The 10917-nt window shown below is 50.4% G+C and overlaps 1 long non-coding RNA gene across 1 annotated transcript; it reads left to right on the top strand.

Moving 5' to 3' along the window:
• Window positions 1-6701: 6701 nt before the first annotated feature.
• LOC128931537 (uncharacterized) lies at window positions 6702-9175 on the top strand. The gene is made up of 2 exons (XR_008479979.2): window positions 6702-6843; window positions 7396-9175. It is a non-coding gene; the product is annotated as an uncharacterized LOC128931537 (long non-coding RNA).
• The last annotated feature ends 1742 nt before the right edge of the window (window positions 9176-10917 follow it).

Below are 10917 nucleotides of genomic sequence, written 5' to 3'. Positions count from 1 at the left end.
TGTTAAACTGGTCAGCTGGAGCGGGCTCCCTCAATGCAGAGGCGTGGGTTACTAGGAGAATTCAGGCTGTGTTTGGGCGCTGGGTTGAAGGTGGGAGCGGATCCTCCTGAAGTAATGTTATATGTGGGGCTGAAATGAACTGGATACACACAGAAACCACGCGCGCCTTTGCATCCAATTTCCCTTACACAATAATTTCTCCTCCTTTGGAGCATCCCTTCTACCAAACAGGATCTGTCGTCTCAGCGTCTACTTTGTGCTCAGATCTTTGCCAGACTCTTTGGGGAATACAAGACCACAAAGGTACCTGCGCGTGAACCTAGCTAGACTGGTGCATTAATGGAAGGAAGGGAGGGCGCCCGCTAAAATTACTTGTCGTGCTGCACTTTTTTTTTTTTTCCTGGAATGAACCAAAGGCATCCTGGGAAGAATATAGTATTGCATACCTGGATTTCAGACTCAGCTTCTTTTTCTGACCCTTTCTCAACCTGGCTTTCCCTCTTCAGGAAGATTTGGAATTCCCTTTATGGTGGGGGTGAGGTGGGGGGTGGGGAAACAGCCAGCCAAGGTAAGTATGTGAACCACATGGTCTGCGAATGGAAGAAAGGAAAATCATCTCCAAATGCAACCACGCAGGTGGGGGTAGATCGACTCTGAAAGGGAATGGGAAATCTGAATGACCCCAAAGGCAGCAGACTCCATACCCAGTGTTGAGGTGTGAGAAACAGTCAACATTTGGAGCCCTGGAGTCAGAAGATTTTTGGCAGCTGTTGGATAACTTCCTGATCTGCAATAAAGTTCACGTGACAGAGAGGATGTTTCTGCTGCTCCGTTGCCTGGCTCCTTTCCTTTCAAAGTCTGCAAGTTTAAGAGATTTTACCAGGTCCCAGATGAATGGTGGCCTAACATGGTGGGCCCTGGGAGGAGCCCTGGTAGCCTGAGGCTGCAAGGGTTGGGTAAAACAGGGGCAGTCGCAAGCTCACTGACTTGTTGCTTCCCCAGCTTTCACTTGACAGGTGTCCCCAAGTCCTCCTTTCTTAAAATGGGGAATCCAGGCTGCTCCCTTTTCAGACACCAACCTATCTGTTCCTGACCCTCCCAAGGTCCAAACGAAACCGTTTTTAAAGAGATCTATGTAGTGATCTCTACATAGAGTGTCTTCTATTTTCTGTCCACCGTAAGCACGGGATAGTCTAATTGCTTCTAGTAATTGCATTTCAGTCCCGCACAATTGCAAACTCTGGAGCACGGAACCCACTCACGAGCACCACTTCCTACTGCACTCAGTGGACACTTAAGAAGCAACTGTGATTGTGTTTGCCAGGGCAGTCCCCAGTTCTCAGCCTTCCCAAGGCGTCTGAACTACATTGGTTTTCTCACATGAATCTATTTCTTTTTTGGTCTTGGCTTAAGAAATCATTCTGGTCATTAATAACTGTAATAAGATCACTCTGGCCCAAGTCACCAGGGATGGCAAGGATCCCAGAGGCTTCCCTGTGTGCAGCACAAATGGCTGCTCCTCTGGTAGCCGGGTGTGGGAGAACCTATGAGGTACCTGCCAGCATAGCTGGGGGCCTTTCCTAACCCAACTCCTCACCGCAGCCTCCAGCTTTCCTTATTTTAGCCCCAGTGGGTAGAATGAGACAGGAGACTAGACCTGTTTGTTTGCAAATGTGGGACTCCCGGGCAAAAGAGGCTCAGCAATATTGAATAAAGGAAATAGATTCTAGAAACAACGTGGAGAAATCCAGTGTAATGGAGACAAGTAGTTTTATCTATGGCTGCTGCAAAATATCAAATGCCCTTCAAATTTTTTTGCGTGATTATTTTTATTCTTTTTTCCTGCTGTATCTTTTAATTTCTTTCTTGAAATTCTTGATTTTTAAAGTAATTGCCAGACTGCTGGAATCCCCTGCCAGGAGAGGAGATGTCACTGCCAGGTCAACGCCATCCTTCTCAGAGGAAGAAAAACTGAGTTAATTCGCATTGGCAGCCTAATTCCAACCCCATGGCCCGGTGGGGTCAGCCTTTTCCTCTAGGGGTTCCTAAGGTGGAATGTGGTCCCCAGCCACAGCTAGCAGCAGAAACCACGGCAGAGGAAGATAGAGGAGAGAAAAATGCATGAATGCAGTACCACTTTCTGAATTTGGTTTTCATTTGTCTGTCAGCCTTGATTTTCACCACTGAGTTAGACAATCAATAACTGTAACTGAAGATGAGAAATCACCATAGTCTCTCCTCTGTCACTGTAACAACCGTAAAATGAATTAACCCTTGTGGGGGTTAAAAAGTCCCATTAAATCACCACTTATTTAGCCACCTCCAACTTGAGAATTGCCCCCTCCACCAGGGACAATTAGGGCCCAGAGGCCCAAAACCCCAGGAAATGCACCTGATACTTCCCAGAATATCACTTCCACATCCAAAGGAAAATAGATGGCTCAGCGGGCATGCGTGTGGCTTCCAGGACTCTTTAACAACACTTTGTCCTTAATGCCCACCTGGAGTCAGTGCCCTGTATGACTGATGGCCCAAAAGACAGGGATGTGGGGTTCCTCTTCTGATTCTTCTTGTTCAGCCATCAGTATATCGGGAGAGTGAAGAAAAAAGGAAAAGGGAGAGTAGCTGGACAGTGGAGAAGCTCTGTGCTGGAATTGTGTCTTTGCAGAAGAAATAGGGGGAAAAGTCTGCCCATCAACTCCCAAACCACAACGGCCCCTTGCCACAGGCCCCAGACACTCTTTCCTTGCTTCCTAGCTTTGCCTGTTCTATAGTATTCCTCCTATTTTCTGCAAAATGTTCGAATCCGTAACTTAAAGCATCCTCTCTAGAGTGTAAGCAAGCAGTCATCGGACAGCCTCTCTAGATGAGAAAGAAGGCCACAACACCCGAAGCAAAGGCTGGGAGTCGGAGTTGGAGTTGGAGGAAAAAATAACAACGTTTGGGAGGTGGAGCTCCTGGAGCTTCACTTTCAAAGGTTAGCACGTGGGTTTCCAGAGCCCCCACTTTGTTATTTCCCAGCCTAGGGGTGGGTGGTCCTTTCTGCTCAGTAAATAAACCTCTGACCGGTGGAGAAATGGCTGAGTTGGCACCTGGAAGTTAGGAACAAAGTTAATCCTCTCCTAGGCTTCCCGGTGCTTCTAAGCCTGTGTTGTCCCTGCCCGGGCTGAAGGGGGAGCTCTGGGCTCAGTTTAGAGTTTGTGAGCTGAAACTGAAGTCCAATGATTTTCAGTTTAAATCTCAAACCCTGGTGAGGTGGGGCAAGAAAGGTGATACTTGAGGGACACATGTGTGGTAGACTCTGGACTCCTCTGGTTGATTAAGAGAGTCCTGGTAACTGACTTTCCTGTGGATGTTTCAGAATAGGGATGAAGGCACTACCGCTTAAAATAGTGCCCAAAGCTTCAAGTCCTTAGAAAGGGATTGCTCATCACTGAAATCCCTCTAGGAGTGTATGCTAGAGGCTCGTGGAGGGCAGCGTAGCCCCCTCTGCCAGGTTACCAGGAGACGACCCAGGCTGCAGGGCCCCTCAATGGCGGCCTCATCAACTCCTCTGAGGCCTGGAGTTTGTTTGGGTGCAGAGATCTACAGCCAGGTCTGCCCTCTTTGCGCCTCAATTTTCTTGTAGGCACCGAGTTCGGAAATGCCCTTGTTACAGTTTGTGAAGATTAAACATTAGGCAGCCTGTAAAATGATCAGTACTTAACAGGCAATCATTAAAAGTCAGTTCCTTCCCCCGCGTCCTGGGGGCAGGGGGCGGGCAGATTTTATTACTTCTCTTGTTCCTGATGGCAGAACTGAGGTGGGGGGGGAGTTGTGGAGGAGCCACGGAGGACCACCCCCAACTTCCTTTCACTTCTCGGGTTTGAAGCCCCAGGGCCACCGTCAGTCCTGTTATGCTGGCGGACTCACGGGCTTTCTCGGCAGCGTCTCCCGGGACCGCGGTGTCTAGTCCGGTCCACGGTAAGTGGGGTCTCTGAGAATTCCACCTCCATGGACTGGGAGCGAGTGACTCGAGTTCAGACGCTGGGAACCGTGGCTTCTCCCTGGCCGCGCTGAAGCCGTCGTCAAACCCAACTCTGAGCAGGACTCTCAATCCCCCTCCCGCAACCCGTTTTAACCGAGCAACCCGGAGCTTTCAGAGCTGCTGCGGCCAGAAGAGCGTGAGGCATTGCCCCCAGCAGCCTCGTGCCCAAATCACTACTCATCCGGTCCGGTGCCAAGAAAATAAGGCCGCGAGATGGTGCTAATTAAGAATGAACATGTCCCCCCATCCCCTTTTTTTAGACAGAGTCTCTCTCTGTCGCCCAGGCTGGAGTGCAGTGAGGGCAATCTCTGCTCACTGCAACCTCCGCTCACTGCAACGTCCGGCTCCCGGGTTCAAGCCATTCTCCTGCCTCAGCCTCCGGAGTAGCTGGGATTACAGGCGCCCGCCACCACAGCCAGCTCTTTTTTGTATTTATAGTAGAGGCAGGGTTTCGCCATGTTGGCCAGCTGGTCTTGAACTTCCTGACCACAGGAGTTCTGCTTGCCTCGGCTTCCCAACGTGTTGTGATTACGGGCGTGATCCATCGCGCCCGGCCTGACCCTGTATTTATTTATTTATTTTAATAGCCAATCTAACTTGACACTAGTATCAAAAGCCAGATCTGCCGGCAAGCTCTTTCTTCCCACATCTCCCCCACAAGCTTGAAAGGAAGTGCTAAGACCTCCTCTACACCTGAGCCGCCACTACCAGAACCACCTTACTAGGCTCTGGAGGCCGATTGGAGGAGAGAAGAGAAGCCGACGACTCCGCAGGATGAGAGCGCAATCTCTTTTGTATCACAGACCATCCGAAGCAGTCGCGGGAGGGCTGGCTGGGTGCATGGAAGTATTTAGCAGGTTCAGTGCTATTACTGCCTAACAGGGTGTGAAAAGTAATATGAACGTGAAATACTGTGGGAAAATGGAGAGTTTCCAAGGCAGGCAGGGAGGCCCTCCGCTGGCCGGCCTGGAAGGCCAGAATCCCTGCGGCCCCGAGTGCCGCGCCGGGAGGAGCCGCTGCTGGCTGAGGACTGCAGAGGGAATGCCGGGGATGGGGAGATGGGTGGAGAGTGCGGTCCGCCCTGACAAGACCAGAGTGGGGTGGGGTCAGGCTGGCAGTGCACGGGAAAAGCCTGAGAAAAGCCCTGTCGACTCCCTCCTCCTGGCTGCTAAAGTTGACACGAGACGGCTTCCTAGAACGCCCCCTCCTCCCGCCTAAATGTTCAGAGCAAGGCTTGAAGACAAAAAATAGCGATCTTGTTGAAAGTCAGATGGAGAACAAGACTTCACTAATTTTATGAAGGGAAGAGATGACAAAGAGGTACGTGGGAGCTTGTGCAGGAGATGGAGGTGGGGGAGAAACGCCAAGGTTCTAGATTGATGGCTCCGGATCGAGAGCTACAAATCTGACAAAATGCCCACACTGTGTCCTGCACACAAGCGCCCTGCCTCGCGGCCTGACAATAACCCCCTACCCCACCGCCAACGCACATGGAGGGGCTTGGACTTTTCCATCTTCCGGACCTCTTTGGTCCTTAGTCGAAAGACGCCCAAACCATAGGCCTGACACAGATGGAGCCAGACCACAGCTCCCGCCCCAGTCCTGGCCACCACGGTAGGTGGGTGCCCAAGTGACTTCTTCTCAGGTGAGGGCAGGGACCCTCTGAAACTCACTAGAGAAGGCCGCCCGCCCGGGTCTCCAGCAGTGCGGGGGAGAATTACATTTCCCCACCTCCTACCCACCCTGCCCCAGGATAAGTTCTGGACATCCCTGCCTCATGCCAGACTTGAAGGCCCTCTGCCGCCGCCAAGTGACCACTCAGTATCCTGGGCCGAATCACTAGGAGAAGCACTCGCGGCCCAGGAGGCCGAAGTGGGAATGCCTTCTCTTGGGATAAGTGCCGCTACATTTGTTGGGCGGCGTGGTCAGTTTGGAAAACCTGGTCCTTACACTCTCACAGTTTCTGCGTGCAGGGCCGGGTGCCGAGGGGAGATAGCCAGCTTCCCTCTTCTTTAGAGTATTTCCGTAGCCCAGACTGCACTGGAGCAGCCGGGTGCGGTACAGCCGACTGGTTGCAGCGGTGCAGAGGGTGCCAGGTTTGGAGACACCCCATATTCCCCGCATATTATTCCACTTCACAAGTACTGAGGAGGAGTCCAGAAAGGTGGCCGTCCTCCCTCTTGTTTTTTCGTGAAAATCACTGAACGCTCTAATCGTAAATCAAAGCTCGAGGGCCTGCTTTTGCTAGGGGCACTGGAGAAAGAAGAGAGGCTGGCGCGCGCGCGTGCGGGAACGTCCGAAGCGAAATCTCCCACGCGGGAAGGATGGGACGCGTGGGGACGGGAGGCGGCACAGGCCTGAATGAAGCCCTCGCGCGCTCCGAGCCTCCCACTTCTGTCCTCGAGGCTGAACCTCGCGAGTGGAGCCTGGCGCTCCTCCTCCCCGGGAGCACGAAGGACAGAATGCGCGGGAAGAGATGGAGTTGGTGGCGGCGGCCGCAGCGCCTAGCAAAGCCAGCCTCTGTCCCCGGCCTCTGTGGAGGGCGGCGGTGGGACCTGCGCTCGCAGCCTCTCCCCGGGGCTGTGAGCCTCGGGTTGGCAGCTGCCAGGCAAAAACCTCATTTCTTTCCTTCCTTCCCGAGTGAGCTCACTTCCTCCCCGCGCCGCTCCCTTCCGTCGGCCGGAACCGGCTCCCAGGCGGCGCGGCTGCAGCGGGGCGCGCGGGAATGCTCCGCGCCTCTCTCCTCCCCAGGGCCGGTCTGCGGGGAGATGTCCAGGAGCTGAAAGAGATTCCATAGGAGGAAGTGGAAACCTCTGGTAGGAGAGGAAACGGCCTCTTTTTCGAGCCAAAGTGAGGGCGCCGGCTGGAAGGCGAGGACGCCTAGGCGGCCGGGGAGATTCATCCACATGCCTCTTGACTCGGGCCCAGGGCCTGCGTCTCCTTCCTTCTCTTTCTCACTCTCTTTTCCCCTGCTTCTTACTTTAGTTCACTTGTGTTTTAAATATTCATATGCGGGCCCATTTAAAAAGCAGTTTCACATTTTAAAGTCGGCAGCAGCAGAGGGAGAATTACAAATAGGATTGATTTAATTAGCTGGTAATGCTTCTCTCATGCCCTATAATTAAACAGAGATTCTAATGGCGCTTCAGGGCCCACAAGTGATTATTACTAGCATATTTTACATTTACATTAAAACGCTGTCCCGGGGGTGTAATCCAGGATCTGGCTCCATTTATTCAAATTTCGAACCTGAGTACTGAAGCCAGAACGCGGCTCCCCAGCAATAGAAGGACGGCTTGTCGGGGGGCTGTGGTTTGGTTTGTTTCGCTGATTTCAGGTTTTGTCCTGTTCTGTTTCTAACGCCTAAGGAAAGACAGCCAGCCGATGGCTCCCGAAACAACTGTGTCCAGCCAGTACACCCGGGCAACTTCAACCTCACTAAAACCCAGCCCCAAAACATATATGTATATATCTGCATATATATGTGAGAACGAATGCAAAAGAGCCACTTTGGCGCCTACCCCGCCACAAGTAGGTAGGCACATCCAAGTAGCTCTGTCAGGGGACCGGACCGGACTTGGCGCCTTGCAGAGGGACGGCGTGGCCCTATAGAGATCCAGAAGCCCTATTTCGAGCGAGTAGTTTCTCTTCTTCTGCAGTCTTCTCTCCAGTGTGGTGATCTAGCAACTTCACTCCCACTGCGATTCCCTGTGAATCCACGCTAGTCGGGATATAGCCTCTCTCTGGCCCAGCGACTTAGCGCGCTAAAACCCGGTACCCCACCCGGTAACCGGAAGACCTAGTTGTCCTCCGTCCTGCCTCCGCCGTCGATAATGTCCAGGATCCAAGCAAAGTGCCTGTCCATGTTGCCACCAGATCTACAAGCACTTTTGATGACAGCTGCTGCGCTTTTGGAAACACCGTGCCTCTCCTCAGCAGAGAAGAATCTGTTCTCCTGGGCTGGCTTAGAAAAAAGAACCAAGACAAAGTATGTGGACTGCAAACATCAGCTTCTTCTTCCCTTTTTTTTTTTTTTTTTTTCCTTCTTTCTTTTTCTTTTTCTTTCTTTTTTTTTTTTTTTTTTTTTTGAGACGGAGTTTCACTCTTGTTACCCAGGCTGGAGTGCAATGGCGCGATCTCGGCTCACTGCAACCTCCGCCTCCTGGGTTCTGGCAATTCTCCTGCCTCAGCCTCCTGAGTAGCTGGGATTATAGGCACGCGCCACCATGCCCAGCTAATTTTTTGTATTTTTAGTAGAGACGGGGGTTTCACCGTGTTGACCAGGATGGTCTCGATCTCTTGACCTCGTGATCCACCCGCTTCGGCCTCCCAAAGTGCTGGGATTACAGGCTTGAGCCACCGCGCCAGGCCAGCTTCTTCTTTTTTTGAAACGTAGTCTCACTCTGTCACCCAGGCTGGAGTGCAGTGGCACAATCTCGTCTCACTGCAACCTCCGCCTCCGGGTTCAAGCGACTCTCCTGCCTCAGCCTCCCTAGTAGCTGGGATTAACAGGCGCAAGCCACCACCACCCCCAGCTAATTTTTGTATTTTTAGTAGAGAGGGGGTTTCACCATGTTGGCCAGGATGGTCGTGAACGCCTGACCTCAAATGATTTGCCCACTTCAGTCTCCCAAAGTGCTGGGATTATAGGCGTGAGCCACCACACCCGGTGGAAAACATCAGCATTTAATAGCAGTCTCGGAGTGAAGACTTTCAGGAAGTGGTGGAGATAGGTCTGTTCAATTAACCGGCCCCAGATGTCATTTGTCTGGCTACTTCTTTTTCTTGCCTGGCCTACCTTCTACACCGGTTTTTTCTTTTTCTGCAAAACATTTTCTGATGCAACTTGTTCTTTATTTGTGCCTTTATCTTTCTTAAACAAGTGATCCCTGGAAGTAATTGCCTAAGGAGGGGAGAGGAAACCTCCACCCTGCCCCCAATTTCTTGAATGAGAGCTACATGCTGGCGGGCCAGGTACCAAGAGCATCTTTGGATCTTTAGACCTGAGTCATCTTATCTGTAAAAAAAAGAGGTTAAAGCAGATGGACGCTAAAGGCCCATTTCCAGGCTTAAATTCAACTTTCAAGAAAAAAAATTTCTTTTATATTCCTGTGTGTATGTGTGTATATATATATATATATATGTATATATCTATACACTTGACTTAGTAATGTTCTATGCAGAGATGCAGATGAGGAGGACAGTTTAAACTTCTAAGGGTGCCCTCCTTCTTTGGTTGGTTCCACCCAGATGAGCAATCCTTTTTGGGAACAGAAAGAGACCCTCGGGGTGGAAAGTACAAGAGGCAGAGAGGCAGGTCTCCTGAACACAGCTGATACCCAAGTCCACTCATGGTCACATGATTCATTAGGACTGTAAGTCCTCATCAGACACAAGCGCCAGACTCTCTGACCCTGCCAATTCGAGCACTAATGCTAAAATCGGCCAAAAGACTGGCCAACATATGTACACATTAATTAGAGTTATGTGGGCCTTTGGCTTCCAGTCTGATGAACAGCTCCAGGGATGCAGGGGGCAGAGGGTTTGGGGTTCTTTTCACCCAGCAGATGCCCTTTGGTCCTGTTTCACCCAGCAGATGCCTTATTGCCCTTATTAGGCCAATAAGGTGGGTGATATGAAAGCTAACTCCTTTCATCGGATGGCTTAACCTCAGTAACTAAAGCTGAAACCTAGTAGTAGGTCCCTAAGAGGGGCAGGGAAAAAATATCTGTTCAGAGGAAACGAGAATCAACAGTAAGCTTTTGTTATTACTGCATCTTATATTATTATGAGACAGGAGTGCGGAGAAGCCCAACATGAAAGAAGAGAAACTTTTGGTATGCATGGAAGACATGGATACTTAGCAACCCTCTCTTGTGGCACTCAACTGTACACACAGAGAAAGTCATGGCTGTAGTCCATCTAGAAGCTGAAAATGCATGCTTTCATCAGGATTTACAAGGATAAGGGAAGGAGCGTTGGGGGATGGGGGGAAGCATGGGCTTGATCCAACTTAACTGTAATTCTGACCAGGTACCACAAGTCACAGAGCATCTCAGAAAGCAGAACTGCCCCCATCCCTGTCAAGGAAGCCTGTGCATGGCACTTTCTCTACAAGGTGTATCTTCTTCTCCATCCATATCTAACTCCTAGATGGAGGATAGTCAAGGTCAGTCATTGTCTGTATTAGACTTGGGGAGCAAGAGCCCTCAGCCTCTCCATGGGCCACACTGATATAAATGAAGGTGTCACCTGCTCTGTGTAGGGAATGATTTACCTTCATGACTTTTTGAACTGTAAAGGGCAAAACGTCTGGGGTCTATCAAGTGTATACATAGTTATTATAGTGCAAAATTTGTCTCAATTGTTTTATGATAAATGTGTATTTCCCAATCCCCCACCTCCTTCCATTATAACCCATATAAACAATCTATGGACTAGGACATGGCAAAACAACCTCTCTTACAATAGGAGAAAGTTTATGAGTTACTTATATGATGCAGAACAATTTAGACCTTTTCAGTTTGAGTTGGAGAGAGGGGACACACACAAAAAATGAGGGGCCACATTCCCACAACTCTAGACAGAATTTGATCTCACTCTTCCTACTTGCTTCTTTTACTTCTTTCTCCCTTTTTTCTTATTCTGGTTCCTCAGGTACAGAGAAAAGACAATTCATTTGGAGCTCTACGGGATTAATAATTTCACATGTGCCCCATCTTCTCATTCCCAGATATTTGAAATTATAGTCAGGTGGAATCTCACACCTTGCCCAAATTGTATTTGATATGAGGCTCTTCAAAGCTTCCTGGACACCTTCCTTCTTCTCTCCCCGTATCAGTAGAACAGATACAACTGGAGCAGCCTGCATTATTCTAGAATTCTATAGG

This window comes from Callithrix jacchus, chromosome 3, assembly GCF_049354715.1.
Source record: "Callithrix jacchus isolate 240 chromosome 3, calJac240_pri, whole genome shotgun sequence".
NCBI lineage: Eukaryota > Metazoa > Chordata > Mammalia > Primates > Cebidae > Callithrix > Callithrix jacchus.
This window is presented reverse-complemented; position numbering and strand designations above follow the sequence as displayed.